The sequence below is a fragment of the Globicephala melas genome, chromosome 4 (assembly GCF_963455315.2).
Source record: "Globicephala melas chromosome 4, mGloMel1.2, whole genome shotgun sequence".
Taxonomy (NCBI): Eukaryota; Metazoa; Chordata; class Mammalia; order Artiodactyla; family Delphinidae; genus Globicephala; species Globicephala melas.
Genome location: NC_083317.1, coordinates 82,942,795 through 82,959,844, shown reverse-complemented (window position 1 = coordinate 82,959,844; position 17,050 = coordinate 82,942,795). Strand labels below are relative to the sequence as shown.

Here is a 17,050-nt window from a genome sequence, read left to right as displayed (position 1 = left end):
CAAAGAAGGACACTACATAATGATCAAGGAATCAATCCAAGAAGATATAACAATTGTAAATATTTATGCACCCAACGTAGGAGCACCTCAAAACATAAGGCAAACACTAACAGCCATAAAAGGGGAAATTGACGGTAACACAATCATAAGGGAGGACTTTAACACCCCACTTTCACCAATGGACAGATCAACCAAAATGAAAATAAATAAGAAAACACAAGTGTTAAATGACACATTAAACAAGATGGACTTAATTGATATTCATAGGACATTCCATCCAAAAACAATAGAATACACTTTCTTCTCAAGTGCTCATGGAACATTCTCCAGGATAGATCATATCTTGGGTCACAAATCAAGCCTTGGAAAATTTAAGAAAATTAAAATCGTATCAAGTATCTTTTCCAACCACAATGCTATGAGGCTAGATATCAATTACAGGGAAAAAACTAAAAAATGCAAACACATGGAGGCTAAACAATACACTACTAAACAACCAAGAGATCACTGAAGAAATCAAAAAGTACCTAGAAACAAATGACAATGAAAACATGATGACCCAAAATGTATGGGATGCAGCAAAAGCAGTTCTAAGTGGGAAGTTTATAGCAATACAATCCTACCTCAAGAAACAAGAAAAATCTCAAATACACAACCTAACCTTACACCTAAAGCAATTAGAGACAGAAGAAAAACAACAACAAAAAAACCAAACCCAAGTTAGCAGAAGGAAAAAAATCATAAAGATCAGATCAGAAATAAATGAAAAAGAAATGAAGGAAACAATAACAAAGATCAATAAAACTAAAAGCTGGTTCCTTGAGAAGATAAATGAAATTGATAAACCATTAGCCAGACTCATCAAGAATAAAAGGGAGAAGACTCAAATCAACAGAATTAGAAATGAAAGAGGAGAAGTAACAACTGACACTGCAGAAATACAAAGGATCATGAGGGACTTCTACAAGCAACCATACGCCAATAAAATGGAAAACCTGGAAGAAATGGACAAATTCTTAGAATAGCACACCCTTCCAAGACTGAACAAGGAAGAAATAGAAAATATGAACAGACCAATCACAAGCACTGAAACTGGGATTAAAAATCTTCCAACAGGGACTTCCCTGGTGGTGCAGTGGTTAGGTCTCTGTCCTCCCAATGCAGAGGGCCCAGGGTTCATTCCCTGGTCAGGGAGCTGGATCCCACATGCATGCCACAACTAGGAGTTCGCATGCCACAACTAAGAAGCCTGGAAGCTGCAACTAAGGAGACCACCTGCCCCAACTAAGACCCAGCACAACCAAATAAATATTTTAAAAATAAATAAATATTTTTTGTAAAAGGATAAAAAAAAATCTTCCAGCAAACAAAAGCCCAACACCAGATGGCTTCACAGGTGAATTCCATCAAACATTTAGAGAAGAGCTAACACCTATCCTTCTCAAACTCTTCCAAAATATAGCAGAGGGAGGAACACTCCCAAACTCATTCTACAAGGCCACCATCACCCTGATACCAAAACCAGACAAAGATGTCACAAAGAAAGAAAACTACAGGCCAATATCACTGATGAACATAGACGTGAAAATCCTCAACAAAATACTAGCAACCAGATTCCAGCAGCACATTAAAAGGATCATATTCCATGATCAACTGCGGTTTATCCCAGGAATGCAAGGATTCTTCAATATACACAAATCAGTCAATGTGATACACCATATTAACAAACTGAAGGATAAAAACCATATGATAATCTCAATAGATGCAGAAAAAGCTTTTGACAAAATGCAACACCCATTTATGAAGAAAACATTCCAGAAAGTAGGCATAGAGGGAACCTACCTCAACATAATAAAGGCCATATATGACAAACCCACAGCGAACATCATTCTCAATGGTGAAAAACTGAAACCATTTCCTCTAAGATCAGGAACAAGACAAGGTTGCCCACTCTCACCACTATTATTCAACATACTTTTGGAAGTTTTAGCCATGGCAATCAGAAAAGAAAAAGAAATAAAAGGAATCCAAATCAGAAAAGAAGTAAAACTGTCACTGTTTGCAGATGACATGATACTATACATAGAGAATCCTAAAGATACTACCAGAAAACTACTAGAGCTAATCAATGAATGGTAAAATAGCAGGATACAAAATTAATGCACAGAAATCTCTTGCATTCCTATACACTAATGATGAAAAATCTGAAAGAGAAATTAAGGAAACGCTCCCATTTACCATTACAACAAAAAGAATAAAATACCTAGGAATAAACCTGCCTGAGGAGACAAAAGACCTGTATGCAGAAAACTATGAGACACTGATGAAAGAAATTAAAAACGATACAAACAGATGGAGAGATATACCATGTTCTTGGATTGGAAGAATCAACGTTGTGAAAATGACTATACTACCCAAAGCAATCTGCAGATGCAATGCAATCCCTATCAAACTACCAATGGCATTTTTCACAGAACTAGAACAAAAAATTTCACAATTTGTGTGGAAACACAAAAGGCCCTGAATAGCCAAAGCAATCTTGAGAAAGAAAAACAGATCTGGAGGAATCAGGCTCCCTGACTTCAGACTATACTACAAAGCTACAGTAATCAAAACAGTATGGTACTGGCACTAAAACAGAAATATAGATCAATGGAACAGAAAGCCCAGAGATAAACCCATGCACATATGGTCACCTTATCTTTGATAAAGGAAGTAAGAATATACAGTGGAGAAAAGACAGACTCTTCAATAAGTGGTGCTGGTAAAACGGGACACCTATATGTAAAAGGATGAAATTAGAACACTTCCTAACTCCATACAAAAAAATAAACTCAAGATGGATTAAAGACCTAAATGTAAGGCCAGACACCATAAAACTCTTAGAGGAAAACATAGGCAGAAGACTCTATGACATAAATCACAGCAAGATCCTTTCTGACCCACCTCTAGAGAAATGGAAACAAAAACAAAAATAAACAAATGGGACCTAATGAAACTTAAAAGCTTTTTCATAGCAAAGGAAAACATAAACAAGACGAAAAGACAACCCTCAGAATAGGAGAAAATATTTGCAAATGAAGCAACTGACAAAGGATTAATCTCCAAAATATACAAACAGCTCATGCAGCTCAATATCAAAAAAACAAACAATCCAATCCAAGAATGGGCAGAAGACCTAAATAGACATTTCTCCAAAGAAGATATACAGGTTGCCAGCAAACACACGAAAGGATGTTCATCACTAATCATTAGAGAAATGCAAATCAAAACCACAATGAGGTATCACCTCACACTGGCCAGAATGGCCATCATCAAAAAATCTACAAACAATAAATGCTCGAGAGGGTGTGGAGAAAAGGGAATCCTCTTGCACTGTTGGTGGGAATGTAAATTAATACAGCCACTATGAAGAACAGTATGGTGGTTCCTTACAAAACTGAAAAGAGAACTACCATATGACCCAGCAATCCCACTACTGGGCATATACCCTGAGAAAACCATAATTCAAAAAGAGACATGTACCCCAATGTTCATTGCAGCACTATTTACAATAGCCAGGACATGGAAACAACCTAAGTGTCTATCGACAGATGAATGGATAAAGACGATGTGGCACATATATACAATGGAATATTACTCAGCCATAAAAAGAAACAAAATTGAGTTATTTGTAGTGAGGTGGATGGACCTAGTGTCTGTCATACAGAGTGAAGTAAGTCAGAAAGAGAAAAACAAATACCATATGCTAACACATATATATGGGATCTAAAAAAAAAAGAAATGGTTCTGATGAACCTAGGGGCAGGACAGGAATAAGACGCACATGTAGAGAATGGACTTGAGGACACAGGGAGGGGGAAGGGTAAGCTGGGACGAAGTGAGAGAGTAGCACTGACATATATACTCTACCAGATGTAAAATAGACAGCTAGTGGGAAGCAGCTGTATAGCACAGGGAGATCAGCTCGGTGCTTTGTGACCACCTAGAGGGGTGGGATAGGGTGGGTGGGGGGGAGGTGCAAGAGGGAGGGGATATGGGGATATATGTATACATATAGCTGATTCACTCCGTTATACAGCAGAAACTAATACAACACTGTAAAGCAATTATACTCCAATAAAGACGTTTAAAAAAAAAAAGATGATCAATAGATTGTGGGTGTTTGTGATTCTTGCAGTTAATGACAAAATTTATTTTGCCTTAAATTTATTATGTTCTAAATTATGATCAGAAAATACAAGGTCCAATTGCCATCTCTCTATTTACTTGGCTCTATTTCTTTTTTCTACATACTCCTATCCAATATCTGCATTGTAGGGTTGTTGGGGAACTACATAAAATGAAGTATACAACGCCTGGCATACAGTAAAGTACTCAATATGTTAGTTACCACCTGCAGCAGCAGCAGCAGGAGCAATAGCTCCTGAGATTTCCAGATCCCAGAGTTGAAACTCTGACTCCCCAGGTCGGAAGAAACCTGTGCCTTACTGCTTTATTTCTCCTGCCTCTATCACCTCCACTTCCTGGCAGCTATATCTACTTCTAAGTCCAATTGGGACTTAGGTCCCGTTTTTCAGCCAACTTTGATAAAAACAAGATATATGTCAACTATCTTCAGCCACTTTCAGCAGGGCTTGAAGTTAACCCTCCTTTCCTAGATCCAAGGTCTGGGAGCCTAGCCTACCTGTGGAACTCAAGTGTCCCTTGAAAGCCCTTCACTCTTGGCCAGTCCAAGAGTCCGGTGCCCCATGGGTGTGTCAATGTGGACACAGCAGTACTTTGACCCAATCCTTTGGTCAAGTTTCCAAAGAAGGGAAGAAATGACTTACAGAGCTGGTGGGGCTGAAGGACTGCAGACATTTCAAACTTTAAACAAAAGATATTTCAGCCTTCTGTCCTATACTTTCCCACTTTGGGCTCCTAAGTCATTCCTGCCTACCTTAGCAGTTTCTATTTTGGGCTGTCGTGATCGTCCATTCTAAACAAAGTTTCTTTTGTACTCTAGGTCTTACTCTTCACCCTTTCTGCAAGGAAAAAATTTCTAACTTTCTGGAAATGTAGCTAAGATACTTGATATAACAATGCCCCAATTCACTCATTTGGTCCGATTGTGTTTTTCTACAGAGATGTGACATAAGACGTAACATTGGCACAGACCATTAATATTTATGCTAGCTGAGATGACTAGTTTATGATAATGTATAACACTATTGACAACATAAAGATGTTAAAAACAGATCTGCTCTCTGTTTTGTGACATCTAATTATCATGTAATCAGTGCATAGAGTAAAAAATTGTATGGAGAACATTAGTCTGGGGGAGAATGAATTAGGGAGGCAGAAAGACTGGAGAGAGGAAATCTAGCTGTGGAATGTTGGAAAAATATGAACAGTAGATAATGAAGCTATGAATCAAGATTTATAATTTGGTATTTGCAATTATTCTGAATGAATACATAACCAAATCACTACATATTGTCACCTTTCCAAATCTGAAGATTCCTTGGCCTTAGAAAAATAATAATTCATATTTCCCCAGCCCATGCTCTATTATTAAAGCGAGTTATTTTGTTATTGATCTCAGCACAGAGCTGCCAAACAGGATGCTCCTCCCTTAATCTTGGCCCAACCTTCTCCCTTCCTGGAGCCCAGAAAGCATACCTGGACAGGGGCAAAGCAGGACACTCTGCTGTGACCTCTCTGGCCACAGCCTCTCACCAGGGTGTGGTCACTTGTCATGAGCAGTATTCAAAACCAGGAACCAAGGGGTGGTCTGAGCTCCTTTAAGCCCCAGGGTTTAGGGGCTCCTGGTGAGTCCTCAGAGAAGAGTCCAGAAGAGGAGGATGGAAGGGGGGTGGCCTGCTAGGAGGGGAATCGTCTTGTGCTTCACTATCAGCCTCCTGCTTCAAGGTAAGATGGGGCAAGAACCGGGAAGACCAGAGTGTGGTTCTGAAGGATATCTAGGAACTTCCTTCTGGCACTCGAAGGACATTAGAATTAACATGTTAAATAGTTCTTCCATAATGTCAGTGTTTTGATTTCCTTTTGGTGACAAATAGAAAGACATTCCACTGCTCAGGACACACAGCCCTCCTCTCTCCCTGACTGCATAGAGATCTACCAAACTGTCCCATTACACCACCTCTCCAATTCTATGTTTTCATTGTCCTCCAGTGCCTCTTCCACCACACCCTCAACCTACCCTCCCTGTCTTTTTCCTTTGATATGGCGTCTATGAAAAGAGTAGCCCTGAAGGAGTAAGTAAAATACTAAGAGAGGGTGGCAATCCATCTGAGGGATTGCCTCCATGAGGGAATATTTGTTCCCAGGCTGGGTACATACCTTAAATGTTATGGAAAGAGATGGAGATCACACAAAACATCACACAAAAATGATACACACTGTATCAGCTGAGAACCTGTGGCTCCCAGACATCATCATCATGGAATTGTGCGTATCTGGGTGGGGGAAAGCCAGCATGAAGCCCATCTGCAAAGAACAGCTGAGGGTCAGTGCAGGGCATGGGGACACCAACAGATTCAGACTGGGGCACAGCCTCAGTTAGGTGACTCCCACAAAACACTATGAGCAGAAGAGATGAGAGAGTGACCTTAGAGAAAGAGCCCAAAAGGAGCACAGTAGGGGAAGACCTGGGATGGAAGGGAGTCAAAAGCTGATGAAGGCACCCACAGCACCCACCTCTCCCTGACTCTCACAAGCAGCGTGGATGTGGATCAGGGACCTCCAGGTCTCACCGCCTATGTCAGCAGCGAAGGTCGAATACAGTAAGACAGGCCAATGAAGGTGACCAGCACCTGTAATCTGGACATCTTCCACTTTCCTTTTGACCAACAGAACTGCACGTTCACCTTCAGTTCCCTCCTCGACACAGGTGAGCGAGACACATTTTGGTAACCATTTAAGGTTCAAGGGGAAGATATTTAAATGATGTAGGTGTTACTTAGGAAGGTTTTACATTAGTGTTTCTCGACTCTGGCTACCCACTGAAGCTTTTTAAAAATACCAATAACTATGCATTACCTCAGAAATTCCAATTTAATTGTTCCAGGTGGGGCTCAGTTACTGTGATTTTTTATATCTCCCCAGGTGATGCTAATGTGCAGAGAGGGTTAAGAACTACTGCTTTAATTCCTCAATAAAGTAAATAAATTAAATAAATAAATAAATAAATACTACTACTTTAGATCTTAGATGGCCCTTGCACCAAAGAGGCCCACCTGACCCTGAGTTGCTGCACATCTATAATTTTTAGTTCAAACCTTTTAACATTAATAGCTAACACACTTAAACTGATAATTAACGTAACCGAATGCCACCAGGTATCCTGTGGCAGAACTGGACAAATTAATCATTATAATAGGCATGTGTGTAATTATAAAAATATTGAGCTGTTCAAGACTGAGTCCACTAAAACAACATCATAGAACTGGGGAATTGAGAAGAAAAACAGGAAAGTTCTTGACTCATGTTTGAGTCATATCTAATCTTCCCATAACTTTGACTTCAACAACAACAAATAAACTCCCAACGCTGCAGCCCAACATATATGAATTGCTGGTCCTGTGACCCATCTGAGACAACCTGGATGCCCTGCTTTAAAGGACAGAGAAGAGAATTTGTTGAAGAAGCTCAGTGAAGGAGGAATTGAATCTTGTGTACAGGAGACTTGAGGAGACTTCTGGACTGAGCGGCCCCGGCCTCCCTTGCAGTGGACAGCATGCTCCTGGGCATGGATAAGGAATTGTGGGTGATAACAGACACGTCTCGTAACGTCATTCTGACCCGGGGGAGTGGTAGCTCCTGAACATCGACAAGGCCACCCCAGAGACACTGGTGGACAGCAACCTATATGACCAGATCATGTTCTTTGTAAGTCCAGGGGCCCCTGTTTGACTTCCGAGCCCAGTTGCTCTGTGATTTTCCTCTTGATCTAAGGCCCTTTGGGATGTAAAAATAGTTCCAGGGGGTTAAGCCCCTGCTCCTCACTCTACCCCCTACCATAACTGCCCTCAAGAAGGATCCCCAAGGCCTCTGCCCTGCAGAGAGGAAGAGCAGCTGGGCTGTTGTAAGAATGGGCAGTCCTGTCCAATGCTCCAAAGTGCCCCACTTGCCCCTAAAAGTCTACAGTTGTGTTCCCAGCAGGTGGAACATAAGGGAAAATTAGACAACAAAATTGGGGGCACTTTAGAAGAGGTCACAATTAAATGCATCTGTTACCCAACGAGGTCATCCCATGGCCAGCCTAACTGGACATCAGCAAGGATTGGATAATCAAATATAGAGTTGAGGGACTTCCCTGGTGGTGCAGGGGTTAAGAATCCGCCTGCCAATGCAGGGGACACGGGTTCGAGCCCTAATCTGGGAAGATCCCACATGCCGCGGAGCAACTAAGCCCGTGCGCCACAACTACTGAGCCTGTGCTCTAGAGCCCATAAGCCGTAACTACTAAGCCTGTGTGCCACAAATACTGAGCCTGCGTTCCACAACTACTGAAGCCCGCACGCCTAGAGCCCGTGGTCCACAACAAGAGAAGCCACTGAAATGAGAAGCCCGTGCACCACAACGAAAACCCAACACAGCCAAAAATAAATAAATAAAATAAATTTTAAAAATATATATATATATAGAGAGAGAGAGAGTTGAGTCCTCTGGCATCGGTTATTTGCCACATCCTCCACACTCCTCCCCACCAGGTGGCCATCAGGCGCAGGCCCAGCCTCTACGTCATAAGCCTCCTGGTGCCCAGGAGCTTTCTGATAGCCATCGACACCCTCAGCTTCTTCCTGCCGGCAGAAAGTGAGAACCGCGCCCCATTCAAGATGACACTCCTGCTGGGCTACAACGTCTTCTTGCTCATGACGTTGAATGACTTACTACCTGCCAGTGGCAGCCCCTCTCATCAGTATGGTCCCTCCCACTTTCCGGGGAAGCAAAGGCAGCAGGGGACATGGTGGGAGGCAGGTAGCAGGAGAACCGCTGCCTCTCCACTTAAGGAGGGAATGGATTCTGAGGAAAGATTGGATTTGGGGAAAAAAATCTTTTTTAGTGAGGAATCTGCCCAGATTTATTTATAGTTTGCTTTGCCTTCAGGTGTCTATTTTGCCCTGTGTCTGTCACTGATGGTGGTCCACCTGCTGGAGACCATCTTCATCACCTACCTGCTGCACCTGGCCACCACCCAGCCCCCACCCAGGCCTCGCTGGCTCCATTCCCTGCTTCTACACTGCACCAGCCCAAGGAAATGCTGCCCCGCTGCACCCCAGAAGGGAACACGGGCCTGGGCCTCAGCCCTGCCCACCTGCCTGGTGAGGGAAATCAGCACGGCCCACGCGTCCTCTCCCATCACCTCCCCTTCTCTGCTCCCGCCTCCTTCCTGCCCCCACAGCCCCCCAGCTGACGTTGGCAGCCCACAGCTGAGTCTCTGTCTCTCCCTAGGTGTGAAGGAGCCCGTGGAGTTGGTGGGGAAGGCGCCAGGTCCCAGGGAGGCAGAGCTAAATGGGTGCCCTGGGTCAGCGAGGGCCCAGCAGGAGGACGAGGCTCAGAAGCAGCACTCGGTCAGCCTGTGGATGCAGTTCAGCCACATGATGGACACCCTGCTCTTCAGCCTCTACCTGCTCTTCCTGGCCCCCTCCATCGTCACGGTCATCATCCTCTGGAACACCTAGGCAGACATCCACACCCACCTCTCCCTGCAAACCACAGCTTGAAGTTTCTCTTGGTCTTAGGGCCAGCCAGACACAGGCCCTTTCCTAATCTTAAACACCCCCAGTGACTACCATGTCCCCTCTATATTCCCAAAACTCCAACAGGGCCCTACCGAGCAGGTTTAGAACAGCCCTAGACAATCTCCTGACTTCTCATATGCACAGTCCTCAATCCTGCACACTTTCAGTGTTTCTTAGCCACACCTAACCTCTGACTCCCTTACCACTGAAGATCAGGGTCAGTGGAGTCTCTCCCTGATTGACTGTCCCAATAAACAACTTTCCAGGGCTTCCCTGGTGGCGCAGTGGTTAAGAATCCGCCTGCCAACGCAGGGGACACGGGTTCAAGCCCTAGTCCGGGAAGATCTCACATGCCGTGGAGCAAATAAGCCTATGCACCATAACTATGAGCCTGTGCTCTACAGCCCGCAAGCCACAACTACTGAGCCTGTGTTCCACAACTACTGAAGCCCGCACGCCTAGAGCCCGTGCTCCACAACAAGAGAAGCCACCACAATGAGAAGCCCGCACACAGCAACAAAGAGTAGCCTCCGCTTGCTTCAAGTAGAGAAAGCCCAGGCACAGCAACGAAGACCAAATACAGCCAAAAATAAATTAATTAATTAAATAAATTAAAGAAGACAAAAACAAAAATGACTTTCCAGGAAGCACTGGCTCCTCAGTACGTTTATTATAGCTCCACAAACACTGAGGTAAAGAGTTCTCTCGCAGAAGCTTTGATACTTCACCCTAAACAGGTGTAATCTGATTTGATTTTAAGTCTCTCAGGCACTTTCAGAGATTCAAAGGAATGAAAAGGTCAATCTCATTTCCAAGAAATTACTATAAAATACTGACAATTGCAAAATGTCCCTTTCATCAACCACTTCCATTTCATTTTCTTTTGTGTCATTTTTTTACTCTGACAGTTCTTCTGATTTCACAAAATCAAATAGAGAGGGCTTTCTGAATATACATGCCTGGAGGAGGGCCAGGAAGACTAGTTAAGGGCCTCAATTAAAGGGTTCAGGTTACATAGTTGTACAGCCACACAATGGAATGCTTTGTAGCCATTTAAAGTGAGAATACAGATCTCTGTTAAAACCATGGAAACAGGTCCATGATATATAAAGCGGAGAAAACAAGTTACAAAACACTATGTATACGTAATTTCTCTTTTAAAAAATAGAGTGCTAGATAGAAATGCAGAGAAAAAGGTATGGTGGCTAGACACCAAAAAAAAAATAGAGCAAATTTTGCCCTGCATAATAGGATTATGAGTGATTGCTATCTTCTTTTATATCCTTGTCTGTGTTTTCAATGAGCATGTATTATTTTTACAAAAAAAACCCCCAAAAACCAACAACAACCTATTTTTTAAAAAAGAGTTCCGTATTAACAGTACTTCACACCGCCACCAGCAGATATCCTGTGGAGGACTCTTAACAGCTAGCTGGGAGCAAGGACCCGAGGAGAGAGAGAAATTGAAAGGGAAATGAAAGAATATGAAGGATGAATATCTGGATTATGTTTTAATTATATTCAGTTAGATGAACAGATTTCAGGGATTTATTTATATTTCTGCCTCCACTTGGAGAGTGTGCCTTCCTAAAGGTCAGGTATAATGTCTCATCCATTTTTACAGTTCAGTATATGGTACCATGATCATGATGCCTGACACATCATAAGTGCTTAATAGACTTGTTGAACTATTAAATGCATGAACGAACACCAGCCAACCAAGAATCAGTGTCTATTAGCTCTAGGTGTAATCCCTTTATCCCATCTTGGCATTCCATCTTTCATGTATTATTTAAGCCAGTCTGAGACATTTAGTCACCCAAAGTAGTTTCTTATTTCAGTATTCAATAATTCTTAAGCAATATCTTGAATCTTTAACTCAGCCTTTTAACATATTAAGTGCAACACACAGCTGGCATGCCGAAACCTTACATAATAAAGAAGGTTTTTCTTCCTTCACATAACTTTTTAAATTAAACTTTGTATTGCAATACAACATACATACAGAAAAGTGTATGCATCTATGTGTACCACTCAATGAATTTTTAAAATTGATCACACCTGCATAACCACCACCCAGGTGAAGAAATAGAACAACTTTAGGAAAAACACTCCTTGGGGCCCCTCCCAATCATTACTCCCATTTATTCTCTCTGAAGATAATCACTAACCTGACTTCTAGACTCGTTTAGCGTGTTTTAGGATTTTAGATGAACGGAATTACAGTATGTATTCTTTTATGTCTGGCTTTTTTTCCTCAATATTATGTTTGTGAAATTTAGCTATGTTGTGTGAATAGCGATAGTTTGTTCATATTCATTGCTGTATAGGTTTTCATTTAACTACTTTTAGGTTAGTAATTGTAGTCTTATTTAGGAGTTAACAGACTCAAACTTACATTAGTTAAAATCACTGCTCACTTATTGATATTAAAAGAACATTGGGGGACCTCCCTGGCAGTCCAGTGGTTAAGACTCCATGCTTCCAATGCAGGGGTGTGGGTTCTATCCCTGGTCAGGGAACTAAGATCTCATATGCTGCAGGGCACAGCCAAAAGAAAAGTTTAAAAAATAATAAAATAAAAATAAAAGAACATCAGCAGATTGCCTTCAATCATGCATTAAACTAGATAATTTAACAGTACTTGCTTATCTCCCTTTATATCCTCAGTTAAAGGGTATAATATCTTAAATCCTTCTTGTAACAAGGAAGGGGATGAAAAAAGTTGGGATGCTAGATGCATGGTCCAAAGCCTTCTCTCTTCAGGAGAGGGTTCACTCAAGAGTTGAGGGTTCCCTCTTGACCATATGATATTGTGCTGGGAGGAGGAACTGGTTTACAGTGAGAGTATGTCTCCATCTTTCCTACCCATTTCCATGTGGGTATTTTCTCATTTGCCTGATATGTAAGAGTCACTCAGCTAGCATAAATATAAAATTATAACTATAAAACTTCTGGAAGAAACTAGAGCAAAACATACTGCAACACTGTGATAAGCAAAGATTTTGTACACTGAACAAGGGACTATAAAAATAACCAGGTGTATTAGAAGAAGCAAATATAATTTCTAAAAACAAAAAATATAATTATTGAAAAAAAAACTTCAGTGGATAAGTTAAAGCAAATTAGAGACAGATAAAAAGGAATTGGTGACTTAGAAGACAAGGCTGAAAATATTTCTCTGCCAGAAAGTGGCAGAGAGAGACAAAGGAATGGAGAAGGAAAAATGAAATGAGCAAAGAAAATCCTAAATGAAACCAAAAGTCAAAAAGGAAGAAAAAAGAAACAAAGTGTGAAATAAGATGGCAGAAATAAATCCAAATATTTTAGTAATAAAAATAAATCTAAATGTACTAAACTCAACAATGTAGTTAGTATTTGTTTAGTTGGATTTTTAAAAGACACACCTAAAATCTAAGGACACAGAAAAGCTAAAGGTAAAAGATAGGAAAAGTTATGTAAAGCAAATACTAATTAAAAGCAAGCTGGGAGGTGGAGTCAAGATGGGAGTGTGGGAAGACACGGACTTACCGTCTCCCCACAACTAGGATGCCTGCCGGCCGCTGGTGGGGGACTCTGTTGCCCAAGGAGATGGGAGGAACCCCAAAGTGAACTGGTAGGAAGCAGAGGGACTGAGGGGGAGGAGAAGTGGAGGCCAGACAGGATCAGCGCCCCTGAGGCCAGGGAGATCAGGACAGGCAGGTGGGAGGGACTCTCCAGGAAGAGCGGGAGAGGAGCAGAGGGCGATCGCCTGGCCCATTGGGGCTAGGGAGTCTGCTGAGCTCCCAAGCTGGTACCCCCCCCCCAAGGCCCCCGCCAGGCCACGTGGGTCCCTGGGGGCATAGGAGGGAGGCCTGGAGAGATCAGGAGAGGCAGGCAGGAGGAGCCATCTGGGAGGAGCGAGAGAGGAGCAGAGGGCGATTGCCCTGCCCAATCGAGCCCAGGAAGCCTGCTGGGCTCCCAGGCGAGGTCCCCTGCCCTCTGAGACCAGGGGTGGGGGGCACACCTGGGCCCCTTCTGTTCCTTGAGCCTAAGCCTCAACCCCCATAGCCCCCAGGGCCTCTTCCAGCCCTGTGGGTCCTAAGCACAGGCCCAACCCACCACCCAAACCTCACCCTTGCTTAGGCCCCGCCCTCCACAGCCAAGACCTTCCCCCTCCCCCCCTTTTTTTTTCTTTACCCTCCTATTTTTTACTACTGTGGTACTGATGTACCTTCTGGTTGTTGATTTATCTATATTTTTATTTTTATATTTTTCCTAACATATCTGTTAGTTTCCTAGCCTAATTTATTTTTTACTTTGTTATTGTTTTGTTTTGTTTTGTTTTGCCACCACACGTGGCTTGTGGGATCTTGGCTCACGAGCCAGGGGTCGGGCTGAAGCTCCTGCAGTGGGAGCTCTGAATCCAAACCACTGGACTAACAGAGAACCTCAGACCCCAGGGAATATTCATCAGAGTGAGGTCTCACGGAGTTCGTCATATCAGCACCAAGATCCAGCTCTACCCAATAGCCTAAAAACTCCAGTGTTGGAAGCCTCAGGCCAAACAACAAGTAAGACAGGAACACAATCCCACTCACAAAAGAAAAAAACTGAGACGGCAAAAAAATATGTCACAGATGAAGCAGCAAGGTAAAAACCTACAAGACCAAATAAATGAAGAGGAAATAGGCAATCTACCTGAAAAAGAATTCAGAGTAATGATAGTAAAGATGACCCAGAATCTCAGAAATAGAATGGAGGCAGACTGAGAAAATACAAGAAATGTTCAACAGAGATCTAGAAGAACTAAAGAACAAACAGACAGAGATGAACAACACAATATTGAAATGAAAAATACACTCAAAGGAATCAATAAGAGAATAACTGAGGCAGAAGAACGAATAGGTGAGCTGGAAGACAAAATGGTGGAAATACCTGCCGAGAAGCAGAATAAAGAAAAAAGAATGACAAGAATTGAAGACAATATCAGAGACATCTGGGACAACACTAAATGCACCAACATTCAAATTATAGGGGTCCCAGAAGAAGAAGAGAAAAAGAAAGGGTCTGAGAAAATATTTGAAGAGATTATAGTTGAAAACTTCCATAACATGGGAAAGGAAATAGTCAATAGTCAATCTACCCAGCAAGGATCTCATTCAGATTCAATGGAGAAGTCAAAAGCTTTTCAGACAAGCAAAAGCTAAGAGAATTCAGCACCACCAAACCAGGGTTACAACAAATGCTAAAGAAACTTCTCTAGGCGGGAAACACAAGAGAAGAAAAAGACCCACAAAAACAAACCCAAAACAATTAAGAAAATGGTAATAGAAACATACATATCAATAATAACCTTGAATGTAAATGGATTAAATGCCTCAACCAAAAGACACAGACTGGCTGAATGGATACAAAACAAGACCCATATATATGCTATCTACAAGAGACACACTTCAGGCCTAGGGACACATACAGACGGAAAGTGAAGGGATGGAAAAAGGTATTCCATGCAAATGGAAATCAAAAGAAAGCTGGAGTAGCAATACTTGTATCAGATAAAATAGACTTTAAAATAAAGACTGTTACAAGAGATAAGGAGGGACACTACAAAATGATCAAAGAATCAATCCAAGAAGAAGATATAATAATTATAAATGTTTATACACCCAACATAGGAGCACATCAATACATCAGGCAAATGCTAACAACCATGAAAGAAGAAATTGACAGTAACACAATAATAGTAGGGAACTTTAACACCCCACATACACCAATGGACAGATCATCCAAATAGGAAATAAATAAGGAAACACAAGCTTTAAATGACATAAGAGACCAGATAGATCTAATTGATATTTATAGAACATTTCACCCCAAAGTGGCAGAATACACTTTCTTCTCAAGTGCACATGGAACATTCTACAGGATAGATCACATCTTGGGTCACAAATCAAGCCTTGGAAAATTTAAGAAAATTGAAATCATATCCAGCATCTTTTCTGACCACAACACTCTGAGACTGAAAGTCAATTACAGGAAAAAAACTGTAAAACACACAAATACGTGGAGGCTAAACAGTGTGCTACTAAATAGCCAAGAGATCACCAAAGAAATCAAAGAAGAAATAAAAAATACATAGAAACAAATGACAATGAAAACATGAGAACCCAACCTATGGAATGCAGCAAAAGCAGTTCTAAGAGGGAAGTTTATAGCAACTCAACCTCACCTCAAGAAACAAGAAAAATCTCAAATAAACAATCTAACTGTAAACATAAAACAGCTAGAGAAAGAAGAACAAAGAAAACCCAAAGTCAGTAGAAGAAAAGAAATCATAAAGATCAGAGCAGAAATAAGTGAAATAGAAACGAAGAAAACAATAGCAAAGATCAATAAAACTAAAAGCTGGTTATTTAGGAAGATAAACAAAATTGATAAACCCTTAGCCAGACTCATCAAGAAAAAAACGGAGAGGACTCAAATCAATAAAATTAGAAATGGAAAAGAAGAAATCACAACTGACACTGCAGAAATACAAAGGATTATAAGAGACTACTACAAAAACTATATGCCAATAAAATGGACAACCATGAAGAAATGGACAAATTCTTGGAAACGTACAATTTTCTAAGACTGAAACAGGAAGAGTTAGAAAATATAAACAGACCTATCACAAGTAATGAAATTGAAACCATAATTAAAAATCTTCCAACAAACAAAAGCCCAGGACCAGATGGCTTCACAGGCGAAATTCTATCAAACATTTAGAGAAGAGCTAATACCTATCCAGCTCAAACTCTTCCAAAATATTGCAGAGGGAGAAACACTCCCAAATTCATTCTATGAAGCCACCATCACCCTGATACCAAAACCAGAAAAAGATACCACAAAAAAAGAAAATTATAGACCAGCATCACTGATGAACATAGATGCAAAAATCCTGAGCAGAATATTAGCAAACAGAATCTAACAGCACATTAAAAGGATCATACACCATGAACAAGTGGGGATTTATCCCAGGGATGCAAGGATTCTTCAATATATGCAAAACAATCAATGTGATACACCACATTAACAAATTAAGAAACCATATGATCATCTGAGTATATGCAGAAAAAGCTTTTGACAAAATTCAACACTAATTTATTATAAAAACTCTCCAGAAAAATGGGCATAGAGGGAACCTACCTCAACATAATAAAGGCCATATATGACAAACCCACAGCAAGCATCATACTCAATGGTGAAAAACTGAAAGCTTTTCCACTAAGATCAAGAACAAGACAAGGATGTCCACTCTCACCACTCTTATTCAACAT

The 17,050-nt window shown here is 41.3% G+C and overlaps 1 protein-coding gene and 1 pseudogene across 1 annotated transcript in view; one reads left to right on the top strand and one right to left on the bottom strand.

The window, feature by feature from the left end:
• ABCC5 (ATP binding cassette subfamily C member 5) overlaps positions 1–17,050 on the bottom strand; it is a 194,906-nt gene that overhangs the window by 117,926 nt on the left and 59,930 nt on the right. The window lies entirely within an intron of this gene.
• LOC115857501 (5-hydroxytryptamine receptor 3C-like) lies at positions 6,311–9,689 on the top strand (annotated as a pseudogene).